General features: G+C 35.8%; 1 pseudogene; it reads right to left on the bottom strand.

Annotated features, from left to right (window-relative positions):
- Positions 1-3,080: 3,080 nt before the first annotated feature.
- Positions 3,081-4,112, bottom strand: LOC140517937 (farnesyl pyrophosphate synthase pseudogene; annotated as a pseudogene).
- Positions 4,113-15,370: the final 11,258 nt, after the last annotated feature.

Here is a 15,370-nt window from a genome sequence, read left to right as displayed (position 1 = left end):
TGTAAAGGCACTTTCTCAAGCTTCAGGGTGGTATAGTGTATGGTGTGTGTGTGTGTGTGTGTGTGTGTGTGTGTGTGTGTGTGTGTGTAAGTGTGTGTGTTTAGCTGTTTTCAAATCTAGCTTTGGGAGTCTGTAAGTTTTCAGTTTTTTTCTGAGGTGGTATGATTTAAGGAGAAGTGCTTACTTCTCCCTGACCTGTGCTCTGGTCTGTGAGTGACCACAAGCATTCCTTTCAGTCCTAGAATTGTGAGTGGGGTCTCTGCTTCCCTGTGACCACAAGCTCTGATGTGCCAATCCTCCTTCTAGCTCTGAGACTGAGACTCAGGACAGTGACTCAGATTCTAGTATGAGAGTTCAACAAAATTCTGCCCCTAGTATCAGCAAAGGGAACCCTACTATTTCCTTATGAACAGTAGTGCAATCCCCTTACCATCTACGCACTGAGAGCTCTGGAGACCACCACTGCTGCCACTGATTCAGTCATCCCCAAGGTCTGCTGCTGTCTCATCAGGGTCTTGTCTAAGCTGGCACAGTCTGTTCTAGACTGTGTTCCACTCTCACCCCAGTGTAACAGACCTTTTCTGACTACCTTCTACGTTGCCTTCTGCTTCCCAATTGTTTCACCCCCATCCTTTTGTGGGTTAGACCACTCATAATTCCCAGTTGGTTATTATTTAAAGTTGTGTGAAAGGGAATGTCCAGTTCCTGCCTTTTATATATCATCTTGGCTCCACTCCCCAGTCTTTGACATTCTTGATCACATTCTCCTCCTTGATTTGCTCTTCCCAATAGATTTTCAGGACTTTATTTTCTTCTGGCTCTTCTCCTACTTATGGGACAGTTCCTTCTCAATCTCATTTTGCTCATCATCTAAGAAATTGTGCCCTATAATTGTTGGTGTCACATAGCATTTGTTGTGGGTCACTTTGCCCCTGGAAGTTTTCATTATTTAAGTTCTCTTTTTAAAACAATGTAAAAGCTGGAATACCTTTCTAATGATGAGAAGCAGAAGGAACCATTCCTAACTATACTGTGAAGGTTGCCTAAAAATGCAGATTAGATCTTTCATCAAACAGAGGGCTTCCTAGGATTGTCAGAGCAAGTTTTCATATTTTTAAAGCATCTCTGATATTAAAAGTATCATCTTTAAATGCAGAAAAAGCAAAACAAAGCAACATGCTATGTTGCCTGTTTTCACTTTTACAGATTCATTTATAAACTTTCCAAGAACTGAGAATTAAAAATATTTCCCCATTAGAAAACAAAAACAAAAACATCAATAGAAAAATGACATGCACCAAAGGGGCAATGAAAAGAATCCACAGTTCCAGTTTACAAATGCCACAGAGTTAGAAGCAAAATAGGTCAAATAATAGATAGTAGACGAAATGTTTCCAAAGAAGTACTTTGGTGTGAGTGAACATCTAGTTTCAAGGGTCACCATTCTTTTTTCCTTGGTTTCGTTTAATATTTTATTTTCCCCCAAGCACATGATAAAATAATTTTTAATATTCATTTTTAAAACTTTGAATTCCAACTTCTCACCCTTTCTCCCTCCCCACCACCTTCCTTGAGAAGGCAAGCAATTCAACATAGGTTATGCATGTGTAGTCATGCAAAACATATTTCCAAATGAATAAAAGAAAATATAAACAAAAAACCTCAAGAAAAATGAAGTTAAAAAATGTGCTTCAATCTGCATTCAGACATCAATGGTTCTTTCTCTGGGGACAGATAGCATTTTTCATCATAAGTCCTGCAGAGTTATGTTTTATCATTGTATTGTTGAGAATAGCTAAGTCATTCAAAGCTGACCGTCTTACAATGTTGCTTTACTTTGCACACAGTATATGTCACTTTGCATCACCTTTTTAAGTCTTTTCAGGTCTTTTTGAGAGTATCCTATTCATCATTTCTTATAGCACAATAATTTTCCATCACAATCACAAACCACAATCTGTTCAGCCATTTCCCAATTGACAGGAATCCTCCTAATTTCCAACTTGCTGCCAACAGAAAAGAGCTACTACAAATATTTTTGTACATATAGGTCTTTTTCATTTTTTTCCCTCTTTTTGGATATAGCCCTAGTAGTGGTATTGGTAGGCCAAAGGGTTTGCATAGTTTTTGTTATAGCCCTTTAGGCATAGCTTCAAATTGTCCTAAAGAATGGTGGAATCGGTTCATGACTCTACCAACAACAATGCATTAATGTTCCATTTTTCCCACATTCCCTACAATATTTGTCATTTTCCTTTTCTGGCCTAGTAGTCAATCTAAAAGGTATGAGATAGTATTTTAGATACTATTGTATTTTATACTATTTTAGATATTGTTTTATACTATTTTATACTATTAGATACTATTAGTATTTTAGGTAGCATTTTAGATAGATATTTTAGATAGTATTTTATACTATTTTAGATACTATTAGTATTTTAGGTAGTATTTTAGTGTTTTAATTTGCATTTCTCTAATGAATTGTGAATTAGAACATTTCTTCATTTGACTATAGATAGCTTAGATTATTTCATCTGAAAACTGTTCATATCATTTAATCATTTATCAGTTGGAAAATGGCTCTTCCTTTTATAAATTTGACAATGTTCTCTACATTTTTAAGAAATTAGGTCTTTATCAAAGAAATTTCCCTCCAAAGTTTTTTACACAGTTATGATTGCTAACTGTATTTCTTTCCATCCTATTTTCCCCTCTGTTTATTCCATTCTTTCTCTCCTTTTACCCTATAACTCCTAAAAATGTTTTGCTTTTGACTACCACCTTCCCCAAGCTCTGCTCTGTTCTGTCCCCTATTCCCTCCCATTCCTTTCTCTTCTCCCCTTCCCCTCCTACTTTCCTGTAGGGTAAGATGGATTTCTATACCCAATTGAGTATGTATGTTATTCCCTCTTTGAATCAATTCTAATGAGAAAGGTTCACTCACTCCATCTCATCTCCCTCATCTTCCCATCCACTACAAAAGCTTTTTCTTGACTCTTTTTTAAAAAGAGCCATAATTTATTGAGAGTATATCTTCTCCCAACTCCACACATGATGCCCTGCCCTCCCAGCCCCCCTCCTCATGTCCAACCCATTGGATACTTCTGACATTTGTAGACCTTCTTTGCTGTCTCCAAGAAGATAGATGGAGGAAAAGGGGATGAATGCCTTTTAATAAGCCCCATCAATCTACTGTAACTTTCTTCTTCAAACTTGGCGAAATGAGCAGGCAATTCAAATTTCTCATACAGTACCTTCACTTTGGCAACCTTCTCTAGCTTCTGTCCATAACTCTTCTCCATTGTCTTTCTTTGCTCAGATGATGCCAGATAAAGGCACTTCACCACCAGTCAGCTGCATTTGTTTTCCTGGATGTCAGTACCAATCTTGTCAAGTCATGCTGTGGTCGTCTAAAAGGTCAAAGTAATTGTCCTGAATTTGAAAGAAATTTCCCGTCTCTGGAAGGATGCTCTTTGCATTGGTATGTTCTTTCTCCCCATCTATGTCTGCCATAGATATAGCAGCAGCAAATGATAAGTAGAAAGAGGAGAAAGGCATCTTGTATTTGACAATGATCTTACATCTCAGCTCAATGAATCTGGTAAGATCAGTCTTGCCCTGAGGAGCTGTGATAAGATCAAAAGTTTGGTCAGTCTCAGTCTGGTAAGTGCTCTGTAAGAGTTCAACTGAAGTTCAGGTAATAGGGCTGGCCATGGCAGTAATGCTTCAGCATTAGATGTAGGCTTCCAACAACATGGCCTCATCAATGGAGTTCAAGACAATGCCAGGTTTTTTTATACCAGCATGGCTGTCCCTGGAGGTTGAGAGAAGCATCCATGATTGTACCAGCCCACTGCTAGTGCTCTCTGTAGACTGTCAGCATCCTGTTTTCAAGGTTTCACCAGCTCCCAGACTACCATGAGCACTGACAAGCCTCAGTTGCATTTTCCCCCAAGGGCATTGTACTCTAGGACCTCCATAAGCCTGGCTATAGCATCTCCCACATCAGGATGGCCCATCCCATGTTCTGTCAGGATCTTTATAATCTGGGAGAAATGTTGGATAAAGTCTTGCTTCTCTTGGGCAAAAAATGATTTCTGATCTCAGTTCATTTTGATACATGGATGCAGCCACAGCCTTCTCTGAGGGGGTGGGGGCTTCTTGCCTCCTTTATGTGAGATAATTTTCCCCATTCTACCTTTTCCTTTGTCTCAGTACATTCATCTCTCAACCCTTAACCTAATTTTATTTTTTTAAGATATCATAAGGGTCACCATTCTTAGATTCTGTCTAATATTCCTGAATATCATCTCTTCTTCCTCAATACTATTTTGCTTGGTGATCTCATCCCCCATGGTTTTAATTATCATATCTATGCTGAAGATTCTTAAATCTTCCTATTGTACAGTAACATCTCTGCTGACCTGTGATTACACCAACTGCGTTTCAGACATTTCAGAATGGGCATCCAGTAGATATCTTAAGCTCAACATGCTCAAAGATGGATCCATTAGGTTCCCTAAAAACTCCCACTGCTCCTATCTTCCCTATTACTATTGAAGTCAACACCATTCTCCTTGACCTAGGCTTACAACCTAGCTGTCATCCTCATCTCCTCACTGTCTCTCAGCATCCATATTCAATCTATTGCTAAGCCTTTCAATTTCACCTTTACAATGTTTTTTGAATAGACCTTCCTTCTATTCTCTGATACTGTCAAGAGACTTTTACAGACTATCTTCAATGCATACTTGGACTAAGGCAATAACCTGCTGATGAGTCTACACATTTCAAGTCTCTCCCCACTGCATCCCCATTCTTACTTTAGTCACCAAAATTATGTTCCTAAATCACAGGCCTATGTCACCACCATAATCCCTCAATCCCTAATCCTATTCAATAAACTCCAGTGATTCCTTATCAACTCTAGGGTAAAATATAAAATCCTGGCTTAAGGAGAGAATAATACACATACTCAATTGAGTATGAAAATCTATCTTACCCTACAGGAAAGTAGGGGGGAAAAGAAATGAGAGAGGGGAGAATGATAGAAGATTGACAGATTGGGGAGAGCTATATAAGAAGCAAGCATTTTTGAAAAGGAACAGGGTCAAAGGAGAGAATCAAATAAATGCGTGGGATAGAATTGAGGGAAATATAGTTAGTTGTTCACAACATAACTGTTACGGAAGTGTTTTGCATAACTATCCATGTATAACCTATAATGATTTGTTTGCCTTCTCAATAAGTCTGGGTGGGGAGGGAAGAAGTGAGAGAATTTAGCGCTCAAAGTTTTAAAAAGGAATGCTAGTTGTTTTTACATGTAACTGGAAAATCATATATACGGGCAAAGGGGCACAGAAATCTATCTTGCCTTATAAAAAGGTAGGGGGGAAGGGATAAGAAAGAGGTGCAAGGTGATAGAAAGGAGGGCAGACTAGGGGAGAGGGTAATCAGAATGCATGTAATCTTGGGGTAGGAACAGGAGAGATGGGGAGAAAATGTGGAACTCAAAATCTTGTGGAAATGAATGTTGAAAACTAAAAATAATTTAAAAATTAAATGGCATTTAAAACCCTTCACAAGCTAGAATGCATGTGTGTGTGCAGATGTGTGCATACCCACACACACACACACACACACACACACACACACATACATACACACACACACACACACACATACACCTTTGCAGTATTCTTATACTTTATGTTACTCTGGTGACACTAGCCTCCTTACTACTCCTCACACAAAATACTCCATCATTCTACTCTGGGCATTTTCTGTGGATGTCCCCCATGCCTGGAATTCTCTCCCTCATCCTCTGTCCACTGGCTTCCCTGAATTCCTTCCACTGAATTCCCTGAATCCCATCTTTCACAGGAAGCATTTCCCAACTCTACTTAATTCTGCTTTCCTTCTTTGAATTATTACTTAATTTTTTTTCTGCATATAGCTTGTCTGTATATATTTGTCATTTGTTGTCTCTCCCAAAAGATTTCAAATTTCTTAAGGACAGGGACTGTCTTTTTCCTCTTTTTATATCCCCAACACTTAACACAGTGGCTAGCATATAGTAGGTGCTTAACAAATGTTTACTGACTGACTGGTTATTACTTGCAAAACCTTTATTAAAAATAGAGGCAAAATAAAGTAAAGGATGGATGACTCAGACTTGGATTCAGGAAGTCTTTAAGTAAAGATTTGGCTTGTCTGTTATGAAGAATTATGAACTGAAAATAACTTACATTTTGTAGGGATAAGGACAGGAAAAGGGATTGGATTTATAATTTCATTGACACAAAGAGCTCCCAGAGAGGACACTGACACATACTACTGTGAGAACCTAGGCAAATAAATCACTTAATCTCTCAGTGCCCCAGGTAAATTTCTAAAATTGTAAACTGCAAAACAAACACTGGTGTACTGTATTTGTAAAGGGAATTTTGAAAGTTAGAGTTCCATGTGAAATTATAAGTCTGGATTCTCAAAAACATAATATGAATATGAATTATTATTATAATTATTATTAATCTGCTTCAAAATTTTACATTAAAATGGCTAATATATTGACAGCTTTCTATATTCAGATTTCTTTAGGTTCCTTTCTGGTTCCTGTCCTAATATCTAATGCTACCCCTTGCTTTCTACACAAACATAATTAATAAGAGAGCTTGGTTATTATTTTTATTTTATGGCTGAAGGCAATGAAACTGTCATGGAAAAAAAAAATCACGTACGCATGTACATCCTATTGTTCATATTACTACCTAAAACATTTAAAAACTTCTACCATTTTCCTGAACTTTAACATAATCTCCTGCTCACAATTACCAATGTGTTCCTTAAGAAAAAAATTAGCAATAATTAGAATCATACTTTAAATTAAAATATTTTGTCAATGTATAGATTTTTTTCTTACAAAACCTGAAGTTCTAGAATTAGCACTTTAAAAATAGAATCCAATGGCCCAAAATATACAATTACCATAAAAATTTATAATAGTCCTTTTTGTAGCAGGAAAAATGGAAAAAAAGTTGATATTTAACAGGTGGGGGAATGATTACACTAAGATATGATGAATACCAAGAATATAAGGAAGTGTGAAATGAGTTATATGGATTGATGCACAATGAAGTGAAAAGAGCCAGGGAAACAATACACATAATGAGTACAGCAATGTAAATGTAAGGTCCATCCCTCCCCCCAATACCCTCCCATACACACATAAAAAGATTTTAAAACTGATTTCTGTGTAATCATAATGATCAAACTTGACACCAGAGGATGAAAATGTACATCCCTTTCCTTGTGGTAGAGATTGGAGACTGTGGGAAAGAAACATGGCATGTGCTCTCAGATCACACTGATAGGTTGATTATATGATAGAATTTATTTTTTAATCCTTTTTATTTTAATTCCTCATTTAAAGTAATTGCTCTCTGGGTAGAAAATGGTAAAAGACATATTGGGTGATAAATTTGATATGAAATAAAAGCAATAAAATTTAGGTAGAAAAAAATTTATAGTCAATTGGATCTCTCTTTAACGTTTTTAAGATTTTTAAAAGGTATATAGGAACTAAAGAGAAAAAAAAATAATTCCAACATTAACAATATCACCATAAACAGAAATCTTTATAGAGCTCCTTTTCAATTAACATTTCAAGTGTTTGAAATGTGGAGTGCCAATATGACCCCCATGTCCATTTACAGATGGTAAAGCTGAGAGAAAAGTCAAGTGTAATTTCTTTCCTAGGTTTCAGGAATAGATCAAGGAAAGAAAGAATCTAGCTTTTCTATACACTCTTCCAACACTCATCATATGACATTAATATCTCAAGGTTGAATGGTACTTCATGGGCAGTAGTTCAGTATGGATCTACAGTAATTCTTAACCTTAAAATAAAATATGGGTGTAAACTCTTCTGCCCAGGCATATATTTGCACACAATGACAACCTGTCACCTTCCGTCTTGTTTTCCTATATCTGACAGACACTGGCTAGAAGTTTGGTGTTACAATGACACCTCTCAGTAATAAGATGTGCTCTATCTGTAAGGACAATATGGTTGGACAGCAAAGGCAGGTCTGGCTTGTCTTGTATGAAGAGTTATGAATGGAAAATAACAAGTTGCACTTTTGTAGGGACAAGGACAGGAAAAGGGACTTGACTTACATTTCAGTGGCATAGGGATCTCTGAGAGGAATTTCCTCTGTCAATGGTCAGCATCTTCCTGCCACTTGCAGTCTCACAGAGCTGCTTAGGACACAAAAGTCTTAAATAATTTGACCAGGGTTACATAGTCAGTATATGTGAAGCAGTATTTGAACTCAGGTTTGTTTGTTCATTTTTTCTAGCTCCAATGCCAGTTTTATGCACAAAGTAAATTTTGACATAATTTTTAAATGTGTATTCATCAGTACAATTCTGTAAGCAAGGCAAGGCAAAAATTATTTTCCACATTTTACCAATGAAGAAACAAAGTCAAAGGGGTGCACTGCCATGTCCAATGTCACACACTGTGAATTAAAAATGAACCTTGAATTCATTGGCTTTTTGCAATACATCATGTTGCTTCAAAGAAAATAAACTCAAACCAAGGCAATATTCTATCCCTTCCAAGTATAACAAGACATTTATTCTCACCTGGATGTATTTGAGAAGGGGAAAATGAGCTTTAGAATATTGAGGAAATTTGATAATGATCAAACACATTTGAATAAACCAGATAGTGTAAATTTTATCACCAGTTGTCACATGATAAACTTATTGTTGCATGCCAATAAATACCTCATATGTTCTAGAAGATAGAAAAGATTATCACCAATATTAAAAGTTATACTTTTATTACTATAGAAGAAAGTCATGAAGATAGAAAGTCACATAGCTGGTTACTAAAATTTTGATCTTACTACTGGGAAAAATAAAATTTACTGATTGTTTAGCAATACCATTAGGTAGGAACTTAAAAAAAAAGGTTATTAATGTTCTTTTTAAAGAACCTCTGAGAAGGTCTTTTTTTTTTTGTTAGTATAGTAGTAAGCATCTGGGGTCCAATTTCTCCCACAAGGGGCAAATTTCTTCTGCCTTTCTAGTAAGTTAGACTCGAGTTGGGACTTTTAACTAGTGATAAATAAATTCCCAATAATCATGAAGAGATTTTGTGGTGGGGAGGGTGGCTGTAAATACAAATGGTTAAAAAAATCCACCCTTTTATTTTCACTAACCTCTACTGATATTTAGCACTTCCTATGATTACGATTTTTTTAAAAGAAAATCTATTATGAAAAGAGCCTAAAGATTGCCAGAGGGGTTCATGACAAAAACAAAAAAAAGTTAGCAATCTAGAATAGATAGATGTTCTCTGGGGTCCTCCCACATAAAACAAACAAAAAACTTTAATTCTCTTGAAAATACTTCATTTCACCTTCATTTTTTGTACATGGGGAAAAGCATTAAAAACTTTTTCTAAAGTTTCTATAGTTTTTCTAAAAACTATTTCTAAGTAATAAAATGTCTAAGTTGGAATAATTTGCATTACTTGAAAATGATAAAAAGATAATAATTTAAATAGTGAAAAGATGGATGGAGGTGGAGTAAGACTATCTGCTTTCCAATCCCAACTTTTTAACTTACAATTAGCACGACTCTGTAATAGTCCCAATTTCTGGACCTCTTTAACATTTTCTTGCTTTAGTTTTCTTATCAGACAAATGAAGCTTAACTCCATGACCTTTGATCTCCCATCTAGCTCTAAAATACTCTGTGGGTTCTCAGTTTTAAAGTTGATCAATATAAATGATTTTCAATACTTCAAGGATTCCCAGTTTCTCTGGCATAAATACTAGGCAATCTCTCTACAGTTTATGATATGATGTCTTTATGAATTTCTGTGGTTAAAAATTTTCACCAGTTTGTGGTCAATATTCTAGTAATAGATCTTTCCAAATTTAGACTGGTCTTTATACGACAAGCTGGTCACAGGTCATCATCAGCAACAGCAGACAATATAATAGTTTTTGCAAAGCACTTTACAAACATTCCCTCATTTTATCCTCACAAAAACTCTGAGGGGTAGGGGCTATTATACACAGATGAGGAAACTGAGGCAGATGAAGGTTAAATGAATGGTCTAGGATCATACAGCTGGAACGTGTTTAACATTGGATCTGAATGCAGCTAGTCCTAATTCCAGGTCCAGAGTTCTATCCATTGTGCCACCTAAAAATCTACATTTATAGCCTTTCTACTTTGAAAGGACATGCCTGCTTGTGTCCTGCTTTCCTAATAAAAAAGTCAAGTCACATCCATGGTACTATGAAACATCAATGTAGGAGTTTAATGGAGGATATATGAGTAATTTCCTTTAGATGTGGTCTAACATAACACTTATTAACATTGTGAGTTCAACATAACTTAATTTTAAGAGATTTTAAGATAGCATCTGATTTTTAAACTTGTTTTCCTTGCTTTCCTTTTCGTGTATTGCATACATACACAGCACCATCACTATTACCACAACTACACAATTTAATGTTCTCCTTCTGCTATTGTTATTGTTTTGACTTCTGTTATTTTGAGGGACTTGTGGGAGATCTTGCATCCACTTCAGCCTGATCATCTCAAGGTCCAGATACTGAATCGCTTACCTTTTCAAATGTGAGCTCAGTTATTAACAAATGTCCTTTATCCATTCCACTTTTTAACAACTCTAATATTTAGAGCATTTTTTCTGACCTCAAATTTTGATTCTCATCTTGGAAACTACCAGTCTGCTCCTTGCTTTTCATTTTACTCTCTGGGAAGAAAAGAACAAATGAGATCCCTACACAGCAACTTTTCAAATACTTCACGATAGACATCATGCCCTCCACTTCTGTTCTCCAGACAAAACATCTCATTTCTTTTCATCTATCCTCCTTTGATATGGACTCAAGAGCTTTCTCCATTCTCATTGCTTTCTTGTCACTCTCCGGCTTATGAAGGTGCTTAGAAAGTAGCACCCAAAAGTGAACACAATATTTCAAATGTAGTAGTCAAACTGACCCATTTTATAGATGGAGAAACTCAAACCCAGAGAAGTTTAATGAAATATTTAAAGTTACTGAGTTTGTAAAAACTGGAGGCAAGGCTCAATTCTTTTTATGACAACAATGGTTAATGGACCTTTTTAAAGTTAACCAATGGGTAGCTATGTAGCACAGTAGGCAGAGCACTAGGCTTGGAGTCAGGAGTCAAATTTTGCCTCAGACACATACTAGCTGTGTGACCTTGAGCATGTCACTTAATTCTCTTAACTTCAGTTTCCTCATCTGTAAAATGTAAAATCTGCAGAAGAAATGGCAAACCATTCCAATATCTTTTCCAAGGAAACCCCAAATGGAGTCATGAAGAGTTAGGCACAACTCAACAACAAAGTTAAGTGATAAATAATAGATATTAGTAGTGAATTTTGAAAAGTTATTGATACTAACCAAAAATGAGGTCACAACCCATCCCCCCAATTCAAATCAACATGTTTCTTCATTTATAACTTTTTAAAAGAGTTTTTATTTTTTCTTTTATCGTAAAATCTCCCCTTTAAAATGCTTAACATCATTTCTCACCTATAATTCAATATTCTTACAATAATCTTCCTGCCTCAAATTTTTCCCTGTTCCAATCTATCCTTCACGCTGCTGCAAAAGGTGGTGATTGTTTTAGAACTTAGGGATAATCACGCCAAGCATGCTCACTCCTTCCTCCCCACAACCTCTCTGCTCAATGAGCTCCTTTGGTTCCCTGTTACTTCCAAAATCAAATACAAATTCCTCTGCTTAACGTTTATATCAATTAACAGTTTGGACCCTTCCTATTCTTTCAATCTTTCTATTTCACCAATCTGTCTATATTCTATACTCCAGGCATCCTGACCTAACTGCAGTTCCTGAAATGTGACACTTCATCTTCTATATCCATGTATTTTCTCTCACTGTCCCCCAAGCTTAGAATACTGTCACCTCACCTCCATCTCTCAATTTCCCTGCCTTCCTCCGTTCAAATCCCAACTTTTGTAAGAAGCCTTTATAGCTCCCTCTCATCACACTTTCCATCTGTTCTGTGTATATTTGCTACATAGTTCATAATTTACATGTTGTTTCTCCTTCAAGAATAAATACCCCATAAGGGCAGGAACAGTTTTGACCTTTCTTTGTATTCCTAGTGCTTAGCAAAATGCCTGACACATAAGCACTTAATAAATGTTTGACGATGGGCTGACATTAAAACTGCCTTTGCCCATCCACATATCTACTTCAAAAGAGAAAATAAGATTAATTCTGAGATGATACGCTATTAACTAGTGAGTAAAAACTATCCTTCTGCTGTATAACAACCGCTTTGAGTAATAGTGTTTTTTTTTTTCTTCTTCCAGTGGATGGCCTACACCTATGTGTGACAAAATTATGAAGCATTTTTTCTGAATTAAATTCTATTATGAATCTCCTCTGGGGGTTTATTATGAATCTCTGAAATTGCTGTGTTCTTTTGCCTGCCGTATGACAGGTAAGATTGATATAGTTGAGGTCTATACTTGATTAAAATAAATGGTACTCAATGTGTATGAAATGTGGATGTCATTATGAATAGGTCTGTACATTTTTATTGTATTAAGAGATAACCTCTCTCCTTCCTATCTTTCCCACCCAGGTAGAAAATATATTTTAAAAATAGAATCTTTTCAGACACCTGGGCTCTGAGTCTCTTTAGGGTACTGTATCAAAATGCAAGAGTGAATAGAAATTTGTTGATCTTGCCCTTTTCTGACCAGTGAAAATCAAAATATCTGTTGGAAAATTCTCATGTAGTAGGTAGACCAGTGAAAACCACAAATCCATTTCTGATTCTATTTAGAATCAGTGTTTAGAATGCTGGCTTAGGAATCAAGAAGATCTAGATTCAGAATCCATGCAACAGTAGCTTTGTGACCATGAACAAGACCCCTAATCTCTCTGAAACTGTTGCTCATTTATAATCACTTGCCTCCAAAGGATGTTGAGAGGATCAAATAAGAAAATGCTACTAAGTGCTTCTTAAAACCTTTAAGAGCCATAAAAATGCAAGCAATTATCTGATTTATTCTAATTTTTGTTTTGGGCTCAGATAAACATTCAAAGTACAATGGAATTTGGTTTAAATTAAAAGTTAATAAGTAAGTTCTTTCATTATAGGCATCACCATCATTATCACTGGCATTTATATAGCACTTTGCAAAATACAATAAAATATTATCTAAACATTATATAATTTTATCCTCAAAACAGTTCTGGGAGGCAAGTGCTATTATGGTTTTTATCCCCGTTTTACAAATGAGTCAGTAGAGTTAAGAAGAAGTTGAAATTTTCTTAGGGTCACCCAGTTTCTGTCTGAGGGAGGATTTATCCAGGTTTCTTGACTTCATGTTCAGACTTCTGTCATGTGAACTTAGGAATGAACTCTTGGGCATTTGATTTCCACTTCTGCTCAGTTATATTTTCAGTTATCCAAATTTCTATCCATATACACCACAGATACACTTTTGATTATAAACGGCATTTAATTTTTTTAAAATTAATTATTTCATTTTTTCCACAATTACATTAAAAAAAAACAATTGTTAATATTCATCTTTAAAATTTTGAGTTGAAACTTCTCCCCCTCTCTCCTCATCCCCCTCATTGAAGAGGCAAGCAATTTGATATATGTTATATATGTGCAGTCATACAAAACATTTCCATATTAATCATGTTGTAAGATAACATATATCCAAAAAAACCCAAAGATAATAAAGAAAGTTTTTAAAAAGTATGCTTCAATCTATATTTAGACACCATCAGTTCTTTGTCTGAGGATAGATAGCATTTTCATGATAAATCCTTCAGAGTTGTCTTGTATCATTGCGTTGCTGAGAATATCTAAGTCATTCGTAGCTGATCATTTTACAACATTGCTGTTACTTTGTATATGGTACATATCACTTTGCATAACCTCCTGTGAGTCTTTCCATGTTTTTTGAGAGTATCCTGCTCATCATTTCTTATTGCACAATAGTATTCCATCACAATCATATAGTACAATTTGTTCAGCTATTTCCCAATTGATGGGTATCCTCCCAATTTCCAACTCCTTGCCACCAGAAAAGAGTTGCTATGAATATTTCCATAAATATAGGTCCTTTTACCTTTTGTTTTTTTTTTTTATCTTTTTGGATATAGGTAGTAGTGTCACTGCTAGGTCAGGTTTAACAGCTCTTTGGTCATAGTTCCAAATTGCTCTACAGAATAGTTGAATCAGGTCACAATTTCACCAACAGTGTATTGATGTCCCATTTTTCCCACATCTCTTCCTACATTAGTCATTTTCCTTTTCTTCCATATTAGCCAATCTAATAGGTATGAGGTAGTACCTCAGAATTGTTTCAATTTGCATTCCTCCAACCAATAGCAATTTAGAGGACCTTCTCATAAGACAATAGATAGCTTTGATTACTTCATCTGAAAACTTACCATATTTTTTGATCATTTATTAATTGAAGAATGAATTCTATAAATGAGGCCTTTATCAGAGAAACTTGTCTCCAATTTTTTTCACTTAGAATAGCTAAATGTTATTTCCCTCTGTCTTATCTATCCCCATTTCTTCTACTCTCTCTCCTTTCACTCCGTCCCTCTTCAAAAGTGTTTTGCTTCTGACTACCACCTTCCTCAAGCTGCCCTCCTTCTTTCACTTCCATTCCCTTCTCTTCTCCCTTTCCTCTCCTAATTTCCTGTAGGGTAAGATAGATTTCTATACCCAATTAAGTGTATATGCTATTTCCTCTTTGAGTCAATTCCAATGAGAGTAAGTTTCACTTTCTCCCCCCATCTTCCCTTTTACTGTAAAATCTCTTTTATGTCAGATAATTTATCCCCCATTCTACCCCTCCCTTTCCCTTTCTCTCAGTGCATTCCTCTTCCTCACCTCTCAATTTTATTTTTTTAGATAATCTTGTGATTACCTTCAATTCCTTCCTCTGCTCGCTATGAATACTCCTAACTGCCCTGATAATGAGAAAGTTTTTTTTGAGTTACAAGTATCATCTTTCTCATGCAAAAATGCATTTAACCTTATTAAATTGCTTATGATTCCCATCTCCCATTTTTTTTGCTTCTCTTAAGTCTTGTATGTGAAAGTCAAATTTTGTATTCAGCTTTGATCTTTTCATCAAGAATGCTGAAAGTCCTCTATTTCATTGAATATGCATTTTTCCTCTGAGGGATTATGCTCAGTTTTGCTGGGTAGGTGATTCTTGCTTATAATGCTAACTCCTTTGCCTGTTGGAATATCATATCCCAAACCCTCTGATCCTTTA

The sequence above is a fragment of the Notamacropus eugenii genome, chromosome 1, assembly GCF_028372415.1.
Source record: "Notamacropus eugenii isolate mMacEug1 chromosome 1, mMacEug1.pri_v2, whole genome shotgun sequence".
In the NCBI taxonomy this organism is placed as follows: domain Eukaryota; kingdom Metazoa; phylum Chordata; class Mammalia; order Diprotodontia; family Macropodidae; genus Notamacropus; species Notamacropus eugenii.
The sequence above is the reverse complement of the archived record's forward strand: the minus strand, read 5'-3'. Positions and strand labels throughout refer to the sequence as shown.